The sequence below is a fragment of the Moschus berezovskii genome, chromosome 21 (assembly GCF_049115385.1).
Source record: "Moschus berezovskii isolate FMDL1 chromosome 21, NW_MosBer_1.0, whole genome shotgun sequence".
Lineage (NCBI taxonomy): Eukaryota > Metazoa > Chordata > Mammalia > Artiodactyla > Moschidae > Moschus > Moschus berezovskii.
Window position 1 is genome coordinate 9,199,498 of NC_142480.1, and position 12,239 is coordinate 9,211,736.

At 48.5% G+C, this 12,239-nt stretch overlaps 1 non-coding gene across 1 annotated transcript; it reads right to left on the minus strand.

Annotated features, from left to right (window-relative positions):
* Window positions 1-4,419: 4,419 nt before the first annotated feature.
* TRNAW-CCA (transfer RNA tryptophan (anticodon CCA)) lies at window positions 4,420-4,491 on the minus strand. The gene has a single exon. It is a non-coding gene; the product is annotated as a tRNA-Trp (tRNA).
* Window positions 4,492-12,239: the final 7,748 nt, after the last annotated feature.

A 12,239-nucleotide genomic window follows, 5' to 3' on the forward strand; every position in this document is an offset into this window, starting at 1 on the left:
ATCAAGAGGCCTTTTTTTCATCACTTTCTGCCATAAGGGTGGTGTCATTTGCGTATCTGAGGTTATTGATATTTCTCCCAGAAATCTTGATTCTAGCTTGTGCTTCATCCAGCCCAGCATTTCGCATCACGTACTTTGCATATAAGTTAAATAAGCAGGCTGACAAAACATGGTCCACCGGAGAAGGGAATGCAAACCACTTCAGTATTCTTGCCTTGAGAACCCCATGAACAGCATGAAAAGTGCAAGCATAACTTCTTTTAAAATTAATTTTTTGGAGTTAAGTTGATTTACAATGTTGTATTAGTTTTGGGTATACAGCAAAGTGAATCAGTTATACATACACACATATCCAGTCTTTTTAGATTCTTTTCCCATATAGGTCACTACAGAGCATTGAGTAGAGCTCTGTGTGCTAGGCAGTAGGTCCTTGTTGATTATCTATTTTATGTATAGTAGTGTGTACATATCAATCCCAATCTCCCAGTTTGTCCTCCCCCTCCCGTTTCCCCCTTGGAAACCATAAGTTTGTTTTATATGTCTGTGGGTCTATTTCTGCTCTGTGCACAAGCTCATCTGTACCATTCTTAAGATTCTGCATAAAACTGATATTGTGTGATGTTTATCTTTCTCTGTCTGACTCACTTCACTCAGTATGACAACCTCTAAGTCCTTTCATGTCACTGCAAATGGCATGATTTCATTCTTTTGTATGGCCAAGAAATATTCCATTGTAAATTATATATATATATATATACACACCACATCTTCTTTATTAAGCATAGCTTCTACACTTGCTAGGAAGCCAAACAATGTCATGTGACTTGCTTTCGTGCACTCTTTGATTTCCTGCTGTGATCTAGAATTGAGTCCCAGTATCTCAGTCTGCTTGTGTTTCAAAATCCACCCACGCTGCTGTGTATGTCAGATGCTCACTACTTCTCATTGTTGTGTAACTGGATAGACCACAATCTGCTTATCCACTCATCTGCTGATGGACAATGGTGTTTGTTTCTAGTTCGGGGCTATTACAAAAAAAGAATCAGACACGACTGAGTGACTGAGCACAAATAAGCTGCTATGAACATTCATGTACAAAATCTTTGTATGGACACATATTTCCTTTTTGCTTGGGTAAATACCTGTGAGCAGAATGGCTGGATCACATGGTAAGTGTATGCTTAACCTTTTGAGAAACTGCCAAGCTGTTTTCCAAACTGCCTGTATCACTTTTCATTCCCTCCAGCAACATAGGGTGGTTCTGGGTTTACCAGCGCTTAGGTCAATCTTTTTAGCTCTAGCCATTCTCTAATAGGTAGTGAATCTCACTGTGGTTTTAATTTGCATTTCACTGGTAGCAAATGATGTTGACCATCTTTCCATTTCCTTATTTGCCATCTTATATATATATATTTTTTGGTGAAGTGTCTGTTTGCATCTTTTGTTCACTTTTTAATTGTGTTGTTTCCCTATTGTTGAGTTTACAGGGCTCTTTGTATATTCTGGATTCAAGTCCTTTATCAGATAGATACATACTTGGCAAGGACTTTTCTTCCAGTCTGTTATGACATTTTTAGCATATAAGATCTCTGCTTATTCTCGTTGCTTTTATAACATCTTGTTCTTTTTTAATGGATGTACTGTTTCATCCTTGTGAAGCTATATAAATTATCCTTAAAATTTTTTTCTTCTATTTTCTGCACTGTTTAACCTTGACCTCTTTTCTTCTTTGTTTTTAGGTTAGTGGGGTTTCCTTAAAGGGCCAGTTCCCTTAGCTGTCAGTTTACGGTGAAGAGTGAGCTGGCCAAAGTTCTGCATACCGGGGCTGGCCTTGGTGACAAGTGTGCCTCGTGGAGGAACAACGGAGCAGGAAGCTAAGGTGTCGGTGCTGCAGGGCTTCCCCTGGAGCCACTCCATCTCCCAGAGAAGAACCTTCAGATCCCCTGGTTTTCTGGGGACAGGACGGGGGCAGCTCTGGGGGTGCCAGAGCTCCATGCGCTGATGGTCACAGCATCCTATGCTGTTCTGCTTCATGCCTCACCTTTACCATTTTTAATTTGATTTTTGCAGAGGATAAGCTCTTGTGCTGGGACTGGAGGTGGCATGGGACGGAAGAGTCTGATGCTGGTGTCAGGCAGGGGATGAGGATGCTAGCCATTTTGCAGAGAAACCTTCATCCACTCTCCCCCTGTTTTAGTCCTAAAGGGTTTATTCCTGAATCCTTTCATGGTACCTGATGCCTCAGATGTGGAGCCCCCATGGGGCCTGTGGTCGAGCGACCTGTCTTTATGGAATCTCCCTTATGGGCTTTGCCTATGGCTCGGCAGTAAAGAACCAGTAATGCGGGAGACACAGAGATGCAGGTTTGTTCCCAGAAGATCCCCTGAAGGAGGCAATGGCAACCCAGTATTTTTGCCTGGAGAATCCCATGGGCAGAGCCTGGCGTGCTGCAGTCCATACGGTCACAAAGAGTCGAACACAAATGAGTGACTGAACACAACCCTTTTCATGCCCTTAAGTGGAAACCACCACTATTTCTGCCCGATCCCTCTTCTGCTTTTAGTCAACCAACCATGTCTGGACTCTCTCAGTTGCTAGGGCAGTTCACCTGTGTTCATGTTCTTATAGAGCATTACTTTTTTTTTTTTTTTTTAGCAATACCTGTATTAATCTTTGAAAGGGTTTTGGGGAGAGGAAGGACCCATGGATACTGAATCTGCCCCTTTCACCCCAGATCAGCATTTTACTTTCTGACCATGACCTCCCTTCTTCCCATAGGACATAGATGAGTTTGCCTTCATCAGGACATTGCCCACTGCCCTCCCTGAACCCCCGTCCCTCTCTGCTCTCTCTCCCCTGCCTCCTGTACCAAGGTCAATACAGCCCTGAAGCCACTGACGACTCAGAATTGCCAACCAGCAGGGCCTTGAACACCCCCCAGAGCTGCCCGTGGTTTCTCAACTTCTGGTCCTTCTCTTTTCCCTCAAATTCTACACCTTCCTCTTCCTCCAAGTAATCAACCCTCTCGCTACTTTACAGGGAAAACCACAGTTGCTGGATGAGGGGTCTGCTCATTCTCATCACCCCAGACTTGCCACCTTCCTCTCCAGCCTAGGTACCGTCTCCAGGGCCCCATCTGCCCTCCTCCACCCAGGCTCCACCCAGTAGCCCAAGGGCCCCTCTGAGAACATACATCAGGGCTCTCTGAGAAAGAAGAGGAATGTTAAATCTAGGGGTCATCATTTCATGAGGTAGGTAAGCCACATGAGAGGGTAGAGTGAGGTAAGTAAGTTAGCCAGAGAAAGAGAAATACTGTAAGATATCACTAACATGAAGAATCTTCTTTGCAGAATTCAGAAAAAATTCTACAAAAAAATGAGCTTATTTACAAAACAGAAACAGACTCACAGACTTAGAGAATGAACTCATGGTTGCCAAAGGATGTAGAGAAGGAATAGTTAGGGAGTTTGGGATGGACATGCACACACTGCTCTACTGAAAATGGATAACCAAAGGACCTACTGTATGGCACATGGACCCCTGCTCAATGTTATGCAGCAGCCTGGATGGGAGGGGAGCTTGGGGAGAATGGACACATATGTGCGTACAGCCGAGCTGCTCTGCTGCTCACCTGAGACTATCACAGCATTGTTAATCGGCTGCACTCCAATAGAAAAGTAAGTACAGAAAAACATAAAAAAGTACAAAAAATATAAAATTAAGTACAAAAAAAGGATTCAAAAAAGTCACTGTGCTGTACTTATGTAGTATGATTTGCCACTTCAGTTTAGTTCAGTTGCTCAGTCGTATCCAACTCTCCGCGACCCCATGAATCACAGCACACCAGGCCTCCCTGTCCATCACCAACTCCTGGAGTTCACCCAAACTCATGTCCACAGAGTCGGTGATGCCATCCAGCCATCTCATCCTCTGTCGTCCCCTTCTCCTCCCGCCCCCAATCCCTCCCAGCATCAGAGTCTTTTCCAGTGAGCCAACTCTTTGCATGAGGTGGCCAAAGTATTGAAGTTTCAGCTTTAGCATCAGTCCTTCCAATGAACACCCAGGACTGATCTCCTTTAGGATGGACTGGTTGGATCTCCTTGCAGTCCAAGGGACTCTCAAGAGTCTTTTCCAACACCACACTTCAAAAGCATCAATTCTTTGGCAATCAGCTTTCTTCACAGTCCAACTCTCACATCCATACATGACCACTGGAAAAACCATAGCCTTGACTAGACAGACCTTTGTTGGCAAAGTAATGTCTCTGCTTTTTAATATGCTACTTGAAGTGAAGTGAAGTCGCTCAGTCGTGTCCGACTCTTTGCAACCCCGTGGACTGTAGCCTACCAGGCTCCTCCGTCCATGGGATTCTCCAGGCAAGAACACTGGAGTAGGTTGCCATTTCCTTCTCCAGGGATCTTCCCAACCCAGGGATCGAACCTGGGCCTCCTGCATTGGAGGCAGAAGCTTTAACCTCTGAGCCACCAGGGAAGCCAATATGCTACTTACATCTCAATAAAACTGGAAGTGTTGATTGGGCTTCCCTGGTGGATCAGATAGTAAAGAATCTGACTGCAATGCAGGAGGCTCCGGTTAGATCCCTGGGTTGGGAAGATACCCTGGAGAAGGGAATGGCAACCCACTAAACTTACACAGTGCAATTTTCCACTTATATCTCAATAAAAACTGGAAGAAAAACCACATACAGCTGAAGCCCAGCCCCAGAATTTCTAATTCAGTAAGTACAAGCTGGGGCCAGGGAAGCAGCTCTTGTAACAAATGCCCAGGTGGTACTGATGCTGCTTGGCTTCAACTTGAGAATCACCGATAGAGTCAACAACTTCAAGGTAAAAATGGTAATGCTGAAGTCCCAGAAACGTGTCATGTCCAGCAAAGTTGGCTAATGACCAAGTTGGACATAAAACCAAGCTGTCACCTCCTAAGTCAATATAACCTCTAACGCAGGCTACCTTAGGTACACCCCCAGGGAGAAGATGCCTGACCTCGCAGTGAGTCTAAGAACAACCACTGGAGGAAAGAATCAATAGTTTGATCGTGTATCACCTGACTCCTGTTTATACTGTATGTTTTTTAAAATAATTTTTTAAAAATTTATTTATTTACTATAGTAGTAGGCTGTGCTGGTTCTTCATTGCTGTGCAGGCTTTTCTCTAGCTGCAGTGAGTGGGGGCTACTCTCTAGTTGTAGTACGCCGGCTTCTCATTGCGGGGGCCTCCCTTATTGCTGAGCATCAATTCTAGGGCACACGGGCTTTGATAGCTGTGATGCAAGCACTCAGGAGTTGCAGTTCCCAGGCTCTAGAACACAGGCTCAATAGTTGTGGCACACGAGCGTAACTGCTCTGTGGCATGTGGGATCCTCCCGGATCAGGGATCCAACCTATGTCTCCTGCACTGACAGGTGGGTTCTTTATCAATGAGCCACCAGGGAAGCTCTATTCTGTATTTTAATGTCTGATTATAGGATCAGTCATGTTCTTGATATCTGCACCAACCTTGAACCACCAAGCATTCTATTTTGTGTGTATAGATCTCATCTGTTTAGAAAAGTCACGTCGGAATAACTATTATTTGAGAAAGGCAATTCTAGGACTCACTAATCTTCTCTTCCTGGTGATAGAGGGTTCTCAGAACACAGATCTTCTACTATAAATAAGTCACTTTTCTCTGTAGTAGCTCCTTGGTAGGTAACTGGTTGTTTCAGTGAAAGTCACTCAGTCGTGTCTGACTCTTTGTGATCCCATGGACTATACAGTCCACGGAATTTTCCAGGCCAGAATACTGGAGTGGATAGCCATTCCCTTCTCCAGGGGTTCTTCACAACCCAGGGATCGAACCCAGGTCTCCTGCACTGCAGGCAGATTCTTTACCATCTGAGCCACCGAGACACCCAGATAACTGGTTGGGGAACTAGCAAAAAACTTAACAGTGTTTGTTGAGAGTAGGAATTCAAATATGTCCAGGGACACAATTAAAACAAAAAAAGAAACGAAGAAGGAAAAGAGAGGAAGCCTGGGGGTCATGACGCATTGGGCGTGTCTTTGTGTGAGGTCATCAGAAAGGATGTCATGCTTGGAAGAAAGGCTCCATCAGGAGCACAGGGCTCCTCGGGCTCCTATGGAAGCTTGGCCAGGAATTTTTGTTCCATGCGGCTTAGAGGACTTGGTGGCTCATTGCTGTGTTGGCCCTCTGCTTCGCTCTGTCTGTAGTCCTCATGTCCTTTCACCAGGGGTGACCCCAAGTAACAGGTGGGGTTGATGGGGCACCACATGCCTGAGCTGTGCCCTGGGGAAGGTCTGCTCAGATTGCCCCTCCCCCACCATGGCCAGCTTTTCTGGTCATTTAGGCTCAAACGTCACCTCTCCAAGAGGCTGGCCTGACCTCTCAATCTGAAGCAGCCTCCAGGGAGAGGGGCAAGATGGTGGAGGGGATTAAAAGGTACAAACCACTGTGTATAACACAGATAAGTGGGAAGGATGTATTGTACAGCACAGGGAGCACAGCCAACATGTCATAATAACTCTAAGTGGAGCATAACTTCCCAGGTGGCACAGCGGTAAAGAATCTGCCTGACAATGCAGAAGACATGGGTTCAATCCCTGGGTCAGGAAGATCCCCTGGAAGAGGAAATGGCAACCCACTCCAGTACTCTTGCCTGGACAACTTCATGGACAGAGGAGTCTGGCAGGCTACAGTTCATGGGGTCTCAAAAGAGTCAGACAAAACTGAGTGACTCAATGACAGCAACAAATGGAGTATAACCTTTAAAAACTGTGAATCACTATGTTGTAGACCTCAAACTTACACAATACTGCAAATCAACTATGCTTCAAGAAAGTAGCCTCCAATTCACATGTGTGTATGCACACCCAAACCACACACATCCCAGTACACATCACACAAGCATCCCACCAACACACAAACATCCCATCACACACACAGACACACACACACAAACAGACAAGATGGTCCATTCTCAGCTCAGAAATTAAAATCTGAAATTGCAGATGGAGGCTCCATAAGGTGAAGCAATAGACCCTCAGGTAGGCATGGATTTCTCGACTCCACCCTCAGCCACAGAGGTGCTGAGATTGATTGTGCCTGTGGTTTGGAGCCTCAGAGGCTGTGGGCACTCATCCCATCCAGCCCAGAGGCTGTGAACCCAGGCTGTGGCCCGCCTGGCCCCTGGCTCTCTGCCTTGAGTCTGTCTCAGCAAAACCCTCTGAACTCAGAGTGCTGGCATCCAGTCCCCTGCCACAGTGCGAGGACTGGTCATGGACCCTGAGTGGTGGGCATGCAGTCTGGGAGGTGGGCTGCCTGCTCCACACTCCACCTCTGCTGTGACTCTCAAGCGAGGCCCTTATCTTGCCCTGGCCGAGTTTCCTCATTGATCAAATGTAGACGGAAGCGGCACTTAGCTGATGGGCTTGTGTAAGGACTTAGTGGGCCATACTTACATGGCGCCTGGCATGTTCCTCATAATTATCCTCAATCCAGGGTCAGATGCTCCAGGACGGTGGGCAGCAGGAAGCTTCCAGAACTGCCTTCCTTTGTCCATCATGGATGAGAACGCATCACACTTGCTGAGTGTGAGTGGGGGCAGCTACGTGCCCCATGCAGAGGTCAGGTCCAGCCACTGTGGGGATGTGAGCTCCCTTTCCCACCTCCCCACCCTCCACAGTCACTCTGGCCCCAGCATATTTCCTCAGTACTATTTGGGCTCATTTGGGCTTCCCTGGTGGCTCAGCTGGTAAAGAATCTGCCTGCAATGAGGGAGACCTGGGTTCGATCCCTGGGTTGGGAAGATCCCCTGGAGAAGGGAACGGCTATCCACTCCAGTATTCTGGAGAATTCCATGGACAGAGGAGCCTGGTGGACTATAGTCCATGGGGTTGCAAAGAGTCGGACACGACTTTCACTATTCACTGTACTTAGTTAATGACATTCTCATTTACTCGCAGGGCAATGTCAGGGCAGCTCAAGGCCTTTCATCCTCTGCAGCTCAAGGTCATGGGAGTGCAGGCACAGCGCTGGGACTTTGGTCATCTGCTGTGGGGGCTTCTACCCAAACCAAGACCCCCTGAAGATGCCAAGGATGCACCCTGTGAAAACCAACCAGCCAGCCTGGAAGTTTTTATCTTCTCACCCACCACCAATACTAATAAGTGATTATAAACTATTATTCAGCGTCTCCTATTCAACAGAACTAAGCTTTCTATAATTGTTACTTTATTTAATACTTAAGGCACATTTGTGTAGTAGATATGGTTAGTCCCATTTTATACACAGGGAAACTAAGGCTCAGAGAGAGGTAGTGAGTTGCTTCAGGTCACACAACTAAGAGATGGAAGTGTCAGCACTTGAAACCAGGCCCGAGATCTCGGCACCCTCACTAGCTCTGGATGCCCCTGCTCTCCTATTAGCCCAGAAGGGTCCCCTGGTCTCTGTCTGCAGCTCCAGGCAGAAGGTGCTGGGAGGAACCAGCTGAGTGATGGGCTCCAAGGGCTCAGTGCATGAGCACAGGGGCCACAGGACGCTGGGATGCTATCGAGAGCGGGTGGGGGCTTGTAGAGGCTGGGAGTCAGAGGCACTGTCTGGTCACCCCAAGCACTGGGAGATTGCTGGCGTCCTCGTGGAGGGAAGGGAGATAGGAGCTGAGCGGCAGGAACGAGAGAGGGGCTTGGTGCCTGGGAACCAGGAGGACATGCAGAGTCCACGTGCAGGAGCCCATCACATCCTCCAGATGGTCTCAGGCTCTTGGCTTTGAGAGACAGAAACCATGGACTAGGTTAGACTAGAAAGATGGGGAGGGGGATGCTCCTGGGAGTGGAAGAGCAGATGGTCCTGAACCTCTCAGCTGCCCAGACGTGGGATTGGATGCCACCAGGTACTGTTCACCTCCTCCTTCCTCTGGGCAGTGGCTGTGGCCCTGACCAACAGTTAGTGCCCTCAGGCTTCAGGCTCCTGCTGTGAAATGCCGACACCATGCAACTGAGACATGGCCACCCACAGCCCCAGGACCCATGACTAGAAGGGCCTTGGCCAGAGGGGACACCGCCTGGGCAACCAACACCACAGATGGCCGTAACCTGGGTTCCGTTCCTGCTGAGTAGAGGCTGAGATGCAGGCTTCTGGGCAGGGCGCTGTCTGGGCAGTGACCACATGGGCCAGAAGGAGATGCTAGCGGGAAAGGTGCTTCTAAGGAAGGGAGGTGACACAAGATGCTTTCCTGAACTGGCCACTGCTGTGCGTGCTGGGCCCCTGTCACCTCGAAGACCTTCTGAGGTGAGTAGGATGGTTTCTCAGAAATCTCTGCCCCAGGACAATAGAGAGGCCACTTGGGGAGGGTTCCCCATGAAGCTTCAGTCCAACCACCCTCCAGGATGCTTCCAGGGAACGTGGAGCAGGGTCTCCCAGGCAGCACATGCTATACATCCGAAAAGCCCCAGGTCAGGAGGAGGGGGTGAGAGTGTCGCTGGAGGCTGAAGATGGTTGGGCTGGAAGGACCGGTCAGGGGAGCCGAGGCTGGAGCAGGGCCGGGGCTGTGGGACATCAGGAGCATGCCCTTCCTGTCACCGTGCCATCACCGTGGCTCAGCCACTCTCTTCCCGAGGGGACCAGAGCCGCCTGCTCCCGGCACCTCTGCCTCAAGGCTCTTGGTGCCTCATGATGTCTGCGTCCCCTCTCTCTGTAAGTCTTTCGGCCTCTGCTCTTGCCAACAGTCAATAGTTGGTTTTTCTGAAACTCAAGTCCAAACCTGAGTCTGTATCCAATGAGTACAAGCGGGCCCCACCTCCTCCCAGGTACCCTACAGGCCTGAGGCCAATCTGTCCATGAACCTCTGGGTCAGATGCCCTCTTCAGGATCATGGAACCTATTTTACCTCCCAAAGAATCTGATGTTAGGAAGTCATCTGCGGAAGGCCTTTGCTTGTTGTTTGTTGTGGAGCTTGAGGTGTGCCCGACCTTAGGGGCGCACCCGTGACTGGGTCCATCATCCCCAAAGGGCGATGTGGTAGAGAGAAAAATGGCTCCTCAGAGATGCACACGGCCCGTGTTACCTCATATGGCAAGGAGAGAACTAACTTGTAGATGGAATCAAGGTTGCCAGTCAGTTGACCTTAAAATAAAGAGATTGTCCTGGATTACCTGGCCCCAGTGTAACCCTGCGGGCCCTTAGACGTGAAAGAAGGAATTAGAAGAGCCAGTGTTGGAGGTATGCAAAGTAAGAAGGACTCTACTGCCACCGCTGGCTTTGAGGATGGAAGGGGCCACAAGTCAAGGAATGCAGGCAGTCTCTAGAAGCTGGAAAATTCAAGGGAATTAACATGGTGATCCAGGGAGCTGAAGAGTAATGGGGCACCCTTCTGTCTTCTTTTACAAGACTGAGGCGAGCCAAGCTTCTCCCCCTGGCTTGCCAAGGCTGTCTAATGGCTAGTCCCAGTCGGTCAGGTGTTGAAGCCACCAGAGCAGCCTGCCCACCTGGCCCCTCCTACCCTGCCCATGAAGCTGGCCAAACACAGACCTCTATGCCCGCAGGCTGGCAGCAGGAAGTGGGGCTGGCTGTCAGTGATGAGGTCTGATGCCCACCACCATCTTCACAGCTGGGTGGGAGCGATGGCAGAGGGTAGGGGGTGCTCTCTCGTGGTGGCCAGGCCCTGGAGTTAGGGAGCTTAGGCACGTCCCATCCCTGCTCTGAGCCATCCCCCTTCTCCCCAGGCCATACCACCGAGCTGTTAAGATTGAACACTCTGTGCTGTGGAAGCATTTAGTCGAGACTGAATGCCCCGCAGGTGGCAAGGACTCCCCACTGGAAAGAGGCCCTGCTGGACCACAGTCTCAGAGCCCAGCCTTGAAGAGGCCAGCCAGAGAGACGATTGAGGCGCCACTGACATCGCCTCTGACTCACGCATGAAACCCCCCACGTGGCAGGACAGATGGAAAAACACCAAGTTGGAGGGTGGAGTGCAGATGACCAGATGGTTTTCATCTGAGTGATGATAAAACTTGGGCCCAGGGTGCAGACAGACACCAGGGGCTCTGATGTGGCGAACGTGCTCCCTCCCGCCAGCCTCTCCTCGCTTATCCTCTTGGGTTCGCTCTCTTTATGTCTTTGAATCTGAGATGTCCCTTTCAAGTTGATTTCACGCTTGTTTTCTGTCTGAGCTTCTCACTGTCTCCTTCCATGTCCTTTTCTTCTGCTTCTCCTTTCCCCCCTCACACTTCTTAGAAGTTACCCTCTGGTGTCCCTTGCAGCATCACCAAAGCCCATCCTTCTTTTAAAAATATTTTTATTGTGCTACAGTTGATTTATAATGCTGTGTTAGTTTCAGGTATAAAGCAAAGTGATTCATATGAGGAACATATATACATATTATTGTTTAGATTCTTTGCCATTATAGGCTATTATAAGACTGAATGTATTATAGTTCCCTGAGCTATATAGTAGGTCCTTGTTGATTATCTATTTTATGCATAGAAGTGTGTCTCTGTTAATCCCAAACTCCTAATTTATCCCTCTTCCCTTTACTATATTCTTGACACCAAACTGATACATTATGAACATAATTTTCTCTCCAGTCTTATTAAGAAATAATTGTCATGCATCACTGTAAAGTTTAAGGCATACAGCACGATGGCTTGATTTACATGTATTTTGAATGAATGCAATCTGTTTTATATAGGCTATAATTCAATAATAAAAATAAGGAAGTGGTGGTGGGCTGATCTGTCCTGCTTGGAGAACTCGGAAGAGACCCCTTGCTAGTTCCTGCTTCTGTCCATCTGACCTGGCTGCTTCTTGTCCTTTCCAAGACGTGGCTGTCCAGCTTCTGTGATTCTGGGAGATTTTTCCAAGTTCTCTGCCTCCTTCTCATCCTCATCCTCCCTGTCCCCCCGCTACATGTACCAGAATTGGTTTCTGTTGCTAGTAACGAAGGAACCATGGTATGAACGTGCAGGTTGTGTGAGTATTCACGTGTGAGAGGAAGGGTGCACGTGTGAGGGTTGTGGGGCTGAGTGTGTAAGACCCACTGCAAAGGGCTGACTCGGCTTCTACGATGACAGGTATTGGACAGAAGGACAATCCTTGTTTCTCTTTGGTTCCGATTGTACCTCCTGCTGGCAGGGCTGGTGTGGTGCAATCTGTGGCTTAAGGGTTATTGGGGTGGAAGGTGAGGGGCAGATTTTGCTCCTAGGCACAGGAACGCTTGGCAATGGG